The 9,816-nt window shown below is 43.4% G+C and overlaps 1 pseudogene; it reads right to left on the bottom strand.

The window, feature by feature from the left end:
• Nucleotides 1-3,560: 3,560 nt before the first annotated feature.
• Nucleotides 3,561-4,500, bottom strand: LOC117090743 (annotated as a pseudogene).
• Nucleotides 4,501-9,816: the final 5,316 nt, after the last annotated feature.

Here is a 9,816-nt window from a genome sequence, read left to right as displayed (position 1 = left end):
AGACTCCACCGCTGATTTCAACCAACTGCCTGAAGCTGTCTCTCCTCTCTTGCCTGATAAGAGACCACCCATGACGGAGAGGTTCTGACAGCGTACACAGGATGCACAGAGTGAATTTTCATATCCTCTGCTTCACCTTTTAATGTCAGAGGGCTGAAAACTCCACCCTGGGATCATGCTAACACTGCCATTTTTTTTGTACATTGGACCCATGAAGGAGCAAGAAACTCAATTGCGCATGCATGCATTTCTCCTTTCAGAAATACGCATGACTCCTCCTAGAGCTTATTAAATATGTGTATTTGGCCACGCCACTCAGTATAAATTACTATTTGCTTTAGCTCTCCCTTGAAGTGTCCGTTTCTGACTTCTGGCTGGAGTTATGCTTCCTGGCCTGTCAGGACTATCCTGCAGGCTGCAACCCTTTACAGGAAATAAACCTCTCACTGGGTGCAGTGGCTCATGCCTGTAATCAAAGCACTTTGGGAAGCTGAGGCGGGTGGATCGCCTGAGACCAAGAGATGGAAACCATCCTGGCCAACATGGTGAAACCCCATCTCTACTAAAAATACAAAAATTAACTGGGCATGGTGGTGCATGCCTGTAGTCCCAGCTACTAGGGAGGATGAGGAGGGATAATCGCTTGAACCTGGGAGGTGCAGCCTGCAGTGAGCCAAGACCACTCCACTGCACTCCAGCCTTGGCAACAAGAGTGAAACTCCGACTCTAAAAAACAAAAACATAATGAAATCTCTCCTTTCTGAATTCATGAAGATCATCATTCTTCATTTGACAGCATTAAAAAGTTCAAAAAGACCTTCCATACTCTCCCACAGAAGCCCTAGAAATCTCCATTTTGTTCATCATTTTGGATGCCTGAGAACTTGTAATCCAATGAGTAGAAATGTTGGTACCCCATTTATGGCTGTCATCCTGACAGTTCTCAGGAGTTTGTATAAGTCTAAATCTGCAAAGATCTCATCCCATAAGGACCCTTGTCTCTTTCTCTGTTGCTTTTGCCCACTGGCTCTGGCAACAGGGGTCTTTCTTTCTCCTTGGCTCTCTTTGGATATGGGGGCTCCCTCTTCTGTGCCACCTTAGGAAATGCCTTTTGCATGCATGGCTAAGTCACTAAAAAGCCTACAGTTTCAGTAACATTTTGAGTGAGTACTCTCTGAAGCTGGGTTGGAATCTCAGGCTTCTTTGTCTGAAAGGTAACTCTTGGGCTAGAAGTTTCTTATCCTAGCTTTGGTTTTGAGGCCTCTCTGTTCTCCTCTTGGGTTGGAAGTTATTCCTGGCTTTTTGTTTCATGGTGTGTCTGTGATCTTGGTCTTGCCCCTTTCATGGCAACTTCTCAATTGACTAAATTCTCCCTTCTCAAACCTTTGCTGACTGTGTGTTCCACCAATATGGAACTAATTCTGTCTACTTCCTTTCCTGTTTGCATGACTTTACCAAGAATTATTTAGAACTTTAATGGTCCTTTTGAGAAAATTTTGATCTTCCAAATTGCCTCCTTTAGACCTTTCCTTTCCTAATTGAGTCTCTCAACTCCCTATAATCACTGAAACTTTAGGCACCCCACTCCATGCCTTGGAGGCTCTCAATGTGCTCAAGGATCTGCAAAAGCAAACACCTGAGGCTGAAAAATAAAATAGAAAAAAAAACACAAAATTTAATTCTCAGCTTCATAAGATTATATGTCAAAAGAAAATCTTAAAAATCTCCAAAAATACTGGTGAGAAAAAAGCTTTAGCCCTCATATGAAGAAGATAACAACTTGTTCCATTTTCCAGAAACACAATTATAATACAAACATCAAATGGGGTAAAGACAAAAACCAAGTCTTCTATATAAACTAGTGAATTTTGTATTATTGTAATCACATTAGTCAGGGTTCCCCAGAAAGGCACAATCCGTAGGATATATGTAGCTAGACAGATGAGGAAAGTTCACATAATTATGGAGGCTGAGAAAGTCCACGATAGGCTGTCTCCAAGTTGGGGAACCAGGAAAGCTGGTAGCATTGCTCAGTCCATATCCAAAGGACTCAGAATCAGTTAAACCAATGGTGTAACTCTCATTCTGAGGCCAAAGGACTGAGACCCTGAAGTTCTGATGTCAAAGGCAAGAGAAGGATGTTTCAGTTTCACAAGGAGATAGTTCACCTTTCCTCTTCCTTTTTGTTCTATCTGGGCTCTCAAGCAATTGGATGGTGCCTGTATTAGTCCATTTTTGTGCTGCTATGAAGAAGTACCTGAGTCTGAGCAATTTATAAAGAGGTTTTTTTTTTTTTTTTTGAGACGGAGTCTCACTCTGTCGCCCAGGCTGGAGTGCAGTGGCGTGATCTCCACTCACTGCAAGCTCTGCCACTTCCCAGGTTAATGCCATTCTCCTGCCTCAGCCTCCCTAGAAGCTGGGACTACAGAGGCCCGCCACCACACCCGGCTAATTTTTTTGTATTTTCAGTAGAGAAGGAGCTTCACCGTGTTCGCCAGGATGGTCTTGATCTCCTGACCTCGTGATCCGCCCGCCTCGGCCTCCCGAAGTGCTGGGATTACAGGCTTGAGCCACCGCACCCGGCCAAGAACAAAGAGGTTTAATGGGCTGACAGTTCCACATGGCTGGAGGCGCCTCAGAAGGGGAAGCAAAGATGTCTTTCTTCACATGGCAGCAGAAAGAAGTGCTAAGCCATAAAACCATCAGATCATGAGAACTCACTCACTATCATGAGAACAGCATGGCAGTAACCACCACCATGATTCAATCGTCCCCCACCAGGTCCCTCCCACAACGTTTAGAGATTATAGCAACTACAATTCAAGATGAGATCTGGGTGGGGACACAGTCAAACCCTATCAGTGCCCATCCACGTTGGGTCAGGGTGGATCTTCCTTATCTCAGTGTCTTCCAGAAACAGCCTCACACTTATGCCCAGAAACTGTGCTTTAGCAGCTATGTTAGTATCTCTTAATCCAATCAAGCAGACATCTCAAATTAACCATCAGAATATTTATGCCTGATTCGTGGCTAACATTTCAGGATGAAAGCTATGAGATCTCTATTTGTGTTTGTATGTCTATTAATGTATGTTCTGTGTATGTGATTTTTTCTTAACTCTGGATAGCACTGCAAAATTCATTTATAAAATCCTCTAAAAGTGTTCTATTCTAACTTGGCTTGGGAAAAAAAATATTTATAAATAAATATTCCCCAAACTCCTAGAAACATAGGAACTGATCCAAATGTTTTTCAAGTTAATGCGATTTGGATACAACTTAGTTAAATAAGATAAATTTAATATTTTTTGTGTAATAAAACAACTACGTCTTCAGAGTTATCACTATTAAATATAAAACAAACAAGTTTCCTTTTTTTTTTTTTTTTTTTCTGTGAGATGTAGTCCCTCTCTGTCACCCAGGCTGGGGTGCAGTGGTGCAATCTTGGCTCACTGCAAGCTCCACCTCCTGGGTTCACACCATTCTCCTGCCTCAGCCTCCCAGGTAACTGGGACTACAGGCGCCTGCCACCATGCCCAGCTATTTTTTTTTTTTTTTTTGTATTTTTAATAGAGACAGGGTTCCACAGTGTTAGCCAGGATGGTCTTGATCTCCTGACCTCATGATCTGCCCATCTCGGCCTCCCAAAGTGCTGGGACTACAGGTGTGAGCCATCGTACCCGGCCAACAAACAAGTTTCTATTCTGCTTGAGTGCTTACAAGAAGCTAATATTATACTTACTAGATAATTAGAATCAAATCTATAAGCTTTCAGATTTTAAGTTATTCTTATGAAAAACATTATTTCCTTTTTTTATGGTGAAAAGATACACATCTATTTAGAATCAGCCAGCTGGACTCAGTTTAGATGATCCCAAGTTTGTTGGCAACATCCAAAGCATTGTAATCAGGAGCCAGTCGAACATATGCCTTCTTCTCTCCATCAGGCTGAATCAGGATGTTGACTTGGGCCACATCCACATCCCAGAGCTTCTTCACAGTCTGTTTGATCTGGTGCTTGTTGGCTTTAACATCGACAGTGAACACAAGCGTGTTGTTGTCTTCTATCTTCTTCGTGGCTGACTCAGTGGTCAGTGGAAACTTGATGATAGCATGGTGGTCAAGCTTATTTCTCCGGGGGGTGCTCTTCCCAGGATATCTGGGCTGCCTCTGGAGTTGTAGTGTCTTGGGACGCTGGAAGGTGGGTGAGGTGCAGATCTTCTTTTTTGGGGGGGGCTGTGGACACATTTCAACACTGCCTTCTTGGCCTTTAAAGCCTTTGCTTCGGCTTTGGCTTTAGGAGGGGCAGGAGCTTCCTTCTTCGCTTTTGGTGCCATCTTGTGAAAAGCGAAAAACATTATTTCAATAATAAGTTTTTTACAGTAAATCTGCCTAATAGTAGTTTCCAAAATACTTTTGGTAATTTTTAACCTTAAAGTTAAGCTAAGTAAAATATTTCCATTAAATATCTAGATCATTTATAAATAAAATACAATACTAAAACATTAACTACTTGACATAAGTAAGTCAAGTTTATATACATTTGGCTTCTTATTTTTACAGAGAAACTAGATATTTTGGCCTGTTAATAAACATGTTTCTGCCTACCACACTGAGAAATTGTACTATGAGAAAACACATCCTGATGTTGGAAGATGGTATACTCATACATTTTCTAATCTACTACAGAATGCTATATATGACAGTTTAAAACTGTCTACATCCTAGTTTTCTCTGGAAAATAAAAGTATTAAAATTATAATCAATATATGTAAATAAAACTACTAGAAACAGGCCAGGCGCAGTGGCTCATACCTACAATCCCAGCACTTTGGGAGGCCAAGATGGGTGGATCATGAGGTCAGGAGATCCAGACCATCCTGGCTAACACAGTGAAACAATGTCTCCACTAAAAATACAAAAAATTAGCTGGGCACAGTGGCAGGGGCCTATAGTCCCAGCTACTCAGGAGACTTGGGCAGGAGAATGGCATGAACCCGGGAGGTGGAGCTTTCAGTGAGCCGAGATCATGCCACCGCACTCCGGCCTGGGGGACAGAGCAAGACTCTGTCAAAACAAAAAACAACAACAAAAAAACACTACAAGAAACAATAGAATAACTAGAAACAACTCTATGCAAAGCATGTAAGAAAAGTACGGCATGTTTTGCAAGCAAAATAGGATGCAATATTTTATGAGGCAAACCATACAAAATATACAAATAAAAAGAGATACCTAACCTTATATATAATTATATAAAATTCCTGAAAATTTGTCAACGTCCTCCTTATTCATGCTATGAGCTGGTATAGAGTTATGAGTCATAACTCGACTTATTATTTTAAATGTCGTATGTCACAGAAAAAAAAAATCAGATATCCTTCTCAGTTGTAGTAGAATGAACTCTCATCACATCTTTCATCACAACCATTTCATACCTTTTGTCATTTAGATATTATTTCCCATTGATGCTTTCCTGAAAGCTCCTGCAATCAGCTACAGGTCAGAATGCCTAACCCTAACCCTAACCCAGACCCTGACCCTAACCCCTAACACTAACCCTAACCCTAACCACTAACTCTAACCCCTAATCCTAAACCTAACCCTAACCCTAACCCTAAACCCTAAACCTAACCCAAACCCTAACACTAAACCCTGACCCTGACCCTGACCCTAACCATAACCCCTAACCCCTAACCCTAAACCCTAAACCTAAACCCTAACCATAACCCTGACCCCAACCCCGACCCGGACCCAGACCCGATTCCGAACCCAGACCCGATTCCGAACCCTAGCCCTAGCCTTAGCCCTAGCCCTAGCCCTGACCCTAACCCGAACCCTAGCCCTGACCCTGACCCGAACCCTAGCCCTAGCCCTAGCCCTGACCCTGACTCTGACCCTGACCCTACCCCTACCCCTGACTCTACCCCAACCCTGACCCTGACCTTACCCCTGACCCTACCCCTGACCCTAACCCTAAACCCAAACCGGAACCCGAACCCTAAACCCTAACCTGAACCCGAACCCTAACCCTAATTACCAGGAACTGCCATGCTTGAAGATCTCCCTGTTTTGTGGCTTTATCAATGATTTCATGCAGTGTACTACCTTTTCCACTAGGTGGTGCTGTAGGATTGAACACCATCGCCTTGGGTTGCTCGTATAGTACCGTGCTGTTTGGCACCAGACACACCGCTTGAGGTCTATATTGAACCTCAGGAGGTGGCCCATCCTGAAACTCGGCTGGCGGCCAGTATTGATAAACTACTGGCAGTTGGGTCTTATTTTCTACTGGATGATATTGTGGATACTGTGTCTGGATTGGCATTGCCAGGATAGAGACTCTATCCTTTTCTACTTGATATTCTCCTGGGATTTGCAGTTGTCTAACCTGCATTTGAGGTTGTAATGTCATAGGCATCTGAACCGCAGGAGGAGGAGTTGATGGCCATCGTGGTTTAGGCTCTGATGGCCCCAGTAATTCTGGACCTCCTTGCCCCAATTTTGATGATTCAGGATATATTACCTCCTGTAATTGATTGTAGTCAACATTTTCGTTGACCAAGCCATTACAGAGTCTGCTACATTTTTACAATGTGAACTTTCCATTCCTTTCTTTAACTCTGTCCCTGACTCTTCTTCACAATCCATCACACAGCTTTCAGGGGCATCGGAAACTCAAACGCTATCTTCTTCTGTTGAAATGGTTCTAAAGTTGCTTTTTTTTTTTTTTTTTTTTTTTTTGAGACGGAGTCTCACTCTGTTGCCCAGGCTGGAGTGCAGTGGCCGGATCTCAGCTCACTGCAAGCTCCGCCTCCCGGGTTTACACCATTCTCCTGCCTCAGCCTCCCGAGTAGCTGGGACTACAGGCGCCCGCCACCTCGCCCCGCTAGTTTTTTTGTATTTTTAGTAGAGACGGGGTTTCACTGTGTTAGCTAGGATGGTCTCGGCCTCCCAAAGTGCTGGGATTACAGGCTTGAGCCACCGCACCTGGCCTAAAGTTGCTTTAATAATGGTCCAATCAAAAAAAATAAAAGAAAAGAAAAAAAGAAAAAATAATAATAATAATGGTCCAATCATTCCACACTGTAAGTGGGATGATTTTACCTTCCCTATTTGCTTGTTTTAATTCTTTTCCAATTTTTTCCCAATCTTTTAGATCTAAAGTTGCCTGTTCTGGAAACCAAGAGCAGAATTGTTCTATCGTTTGAAATAGCATAATTAGGTTTTCTGTAGAAGCTCTAACTCCCCCGCTTGTTAAAAGAATTTTAATGAAGCTAAGAGGCATATTTACTTTCAGTTAGTCCCATTGTTACCCTGGGTTCCTCCGAGTGCACAAGCTTACTGCAAGGATGACCGTGGACGTACCCGGGAATCTCTCGTCGACTCGTCCTCAATTCTCACATTCTTAGTGTACCTTCACCCTAGAGAAAGGCACCCACACTGGGTGCCAGAAGAAGGGGTGGCCTGCCCCTCCACAGGGGTATTTCTCATCAGGTGGTACAAGAGACAGAAAAGAAATAAGACACAGAGACAAAGTATACAGAAAGAACAGTGGGCCCAGAAGACTGGCGTTCAGCATACGGAGGACCTGCGCTGGTACCGGTCTCTGAGTTCCCTCAGTATTTATTGATTACTGTTTTCACTATCTCAGCAAGGGGAATGTGGCAGGAGAACAGGGTGATAGTGGGGAGGAGGTCAACAAGAAAACATGTGAGCAAAGGAATCTGTGTCACAAATAAGTTCAAGGGAAGGTACTATGCCTGGATGAGCACATAGGCCAGATTTAGGGATCTCTCCACCCAGACATCTCAGTGTAGTAAAGAATAACAGCAGCATTGCCGCCAGCCTATCTCACCTCCAGCCACAGGGCAGTCTTCTCCTATCTCAGAATGGACTGAATGTACACCCGGGTTTTATACCGAGTCATTCCATTCCCAGGGGCATGCAGGAGACAGAGGCCTTCCTCTTATCCCATTCGCAAGAGGCCTTCCTCTTTTACTAATCCTTCTCAGCACAGACCCTTCACGGGTGTCGGGCTGGGGGATGGTCAGGTCTTTCACATCCCATGAGGCCATATCTCAGGCTGTCTCGGTGGGGAGAAACCTTGGACAATACCCAGCTTTCCTGGGCAAAGGTGCCTGCAGCTTTCTGCAGTGCATTGTGCCCCTGGTTAATAGAGAATGGTGATGACTTTTACCCAGCATACTGCCTGTAAACATATTGTTAACAAGGCACATCCTGCACAGTCCCAGATCCCTTAAACCTTGATTCCATACAACACACGTTTCTGTGAGCACAGGACTGGGGCTAAAGTTACAGATTAACAGCATCTCAAGGCAAAACAATTGTTCAGGGTACAGATCAAAATGGAGTTTCTTATGTCTTCCTTTTCTACACAGACACAGTAACAGTCTGATCTCTCTTTCTTTTCCCTACACTTAACCTGCTCCTCAGTCATCCCTAGGGAGAACCATGTTCATTGGCTTCTGATTTGTCCTTGCCATTTTTATTGTGGAAAGAAGCAAATATGTGTTTCTGTTACATTCTGATTTCCCTTTTTTTCCTCACACAGTAGGTAGTGCGCTCTCTCCAGTGCTCTGAATCTTGCTTTTATCACTTGTGCACACCAGGTGGCAAATACATTCCTTATTTTTTATGGCTGCATACATTGTGTGGATGGACTATAGTTTATTTGATCAGTCCCCTATGGATGGGCATTGAGCTGACTCTAATCAATCATGTTGTTGCTATCTGCTAGTTCTCTTCTTAACTTTTTAAAATATAATTATGGGTTCACAGGTAGTTGCAAAAGTAGTAGAGGGCATCTCTTGGATGACTTACTTGGCTTCCCCTAACAGTGCCGTCTCACAGAACAGTGGGACACCATCCAACCGGGCACTGGCATTGGTTGACTATTGTTAAGACTACGGACCTTGTTAGACTATGGACCTTATGCAGCCTTCAGTGTTTATATGCAGTGTGTGTGTGTGTGTGTGTGTGTGTGTGTGTGTGTGTGTTCTATGCATGGTGATCTCACGTGCAGTATCTTGTAACCATCTCCACCCCTGCCATTGCCATGGAACTGTTTCCTCACTGAGTGGAACTCACCTCCCTTGTCATTCTTCTTTTGAGTCACATCCCCACACATTGCCCCTGTGTCCCTGGCAGCCACAAATCTGTTCTCTGTTCTCCATCTCTAGTTTTGTCATATGGAGGATGTTATGTACGTGGAACCGTGTAGCGTGTAACCTTTTATAAGACTGGCCTTTTCCACCAAACTTCCTTCTCTCATGATCCTCCAGGTTGTTGCCTGTATCAGTAGTTGATTTCTTTTTACTCCCGGGTGGTAATCTCTTGTATGGATATCCTAGAGTTTGTTGACTCCTTCACCATTGAAAGATATTTGGGTGGTTTCCACTGTAAGGCTATTCTGAATAAAGCTCTTAGGAACATGCATGTACAGATTTTTGTGAACCTGAATTTTCATTCTTTGGGGTAAATGCCAAAGAGTACAGTTACTGAGTCACATGGGAAGTACATGTTTGGTTTTTTAAGAAACTGCCAAATTCTTTTCTAAAGTGGCTGTACCATTTTTCAGTCACGCCAGCGATGTATGAGATGTTCAGTTTTCTTGCATTCCTGCTAGCACTTGGTGTTATTTTTTATCTTACCCATTCTAACTGGCATAGCGAGAGCTCATTGTGGTTTTAATGTGCATTTCTCTAGTGGCCAATGGTGCTGACCATATTTACATGTGCACATTTGCTGTTCAGCTACTTTGTTTGGTGAAATGTCTGTCCATGTCTTTTGTCTC

This window comes from Trachypithecus francoisi, unplaced genomic scaffold (assembly GCF_009764315.1).
Source record: "Trachypithecus francoisi isolate TF-2019V2 unplaced genomic scaffold, Tfra_2.0 Lachesis_group11, whole genome shotgun sequence".
Lineage (NCBI taxonomy): Eukaryota > Metazoa > Chordata > Mammalia > Primates > Cercopithecidae > Trachypithecus > Trachypithecus francoisi.
The sequence above is the reverse complement of the archived record's forward strand: the minus strand, read 5'-3'. Positions and strand labels throughout refer to the sequence as shown.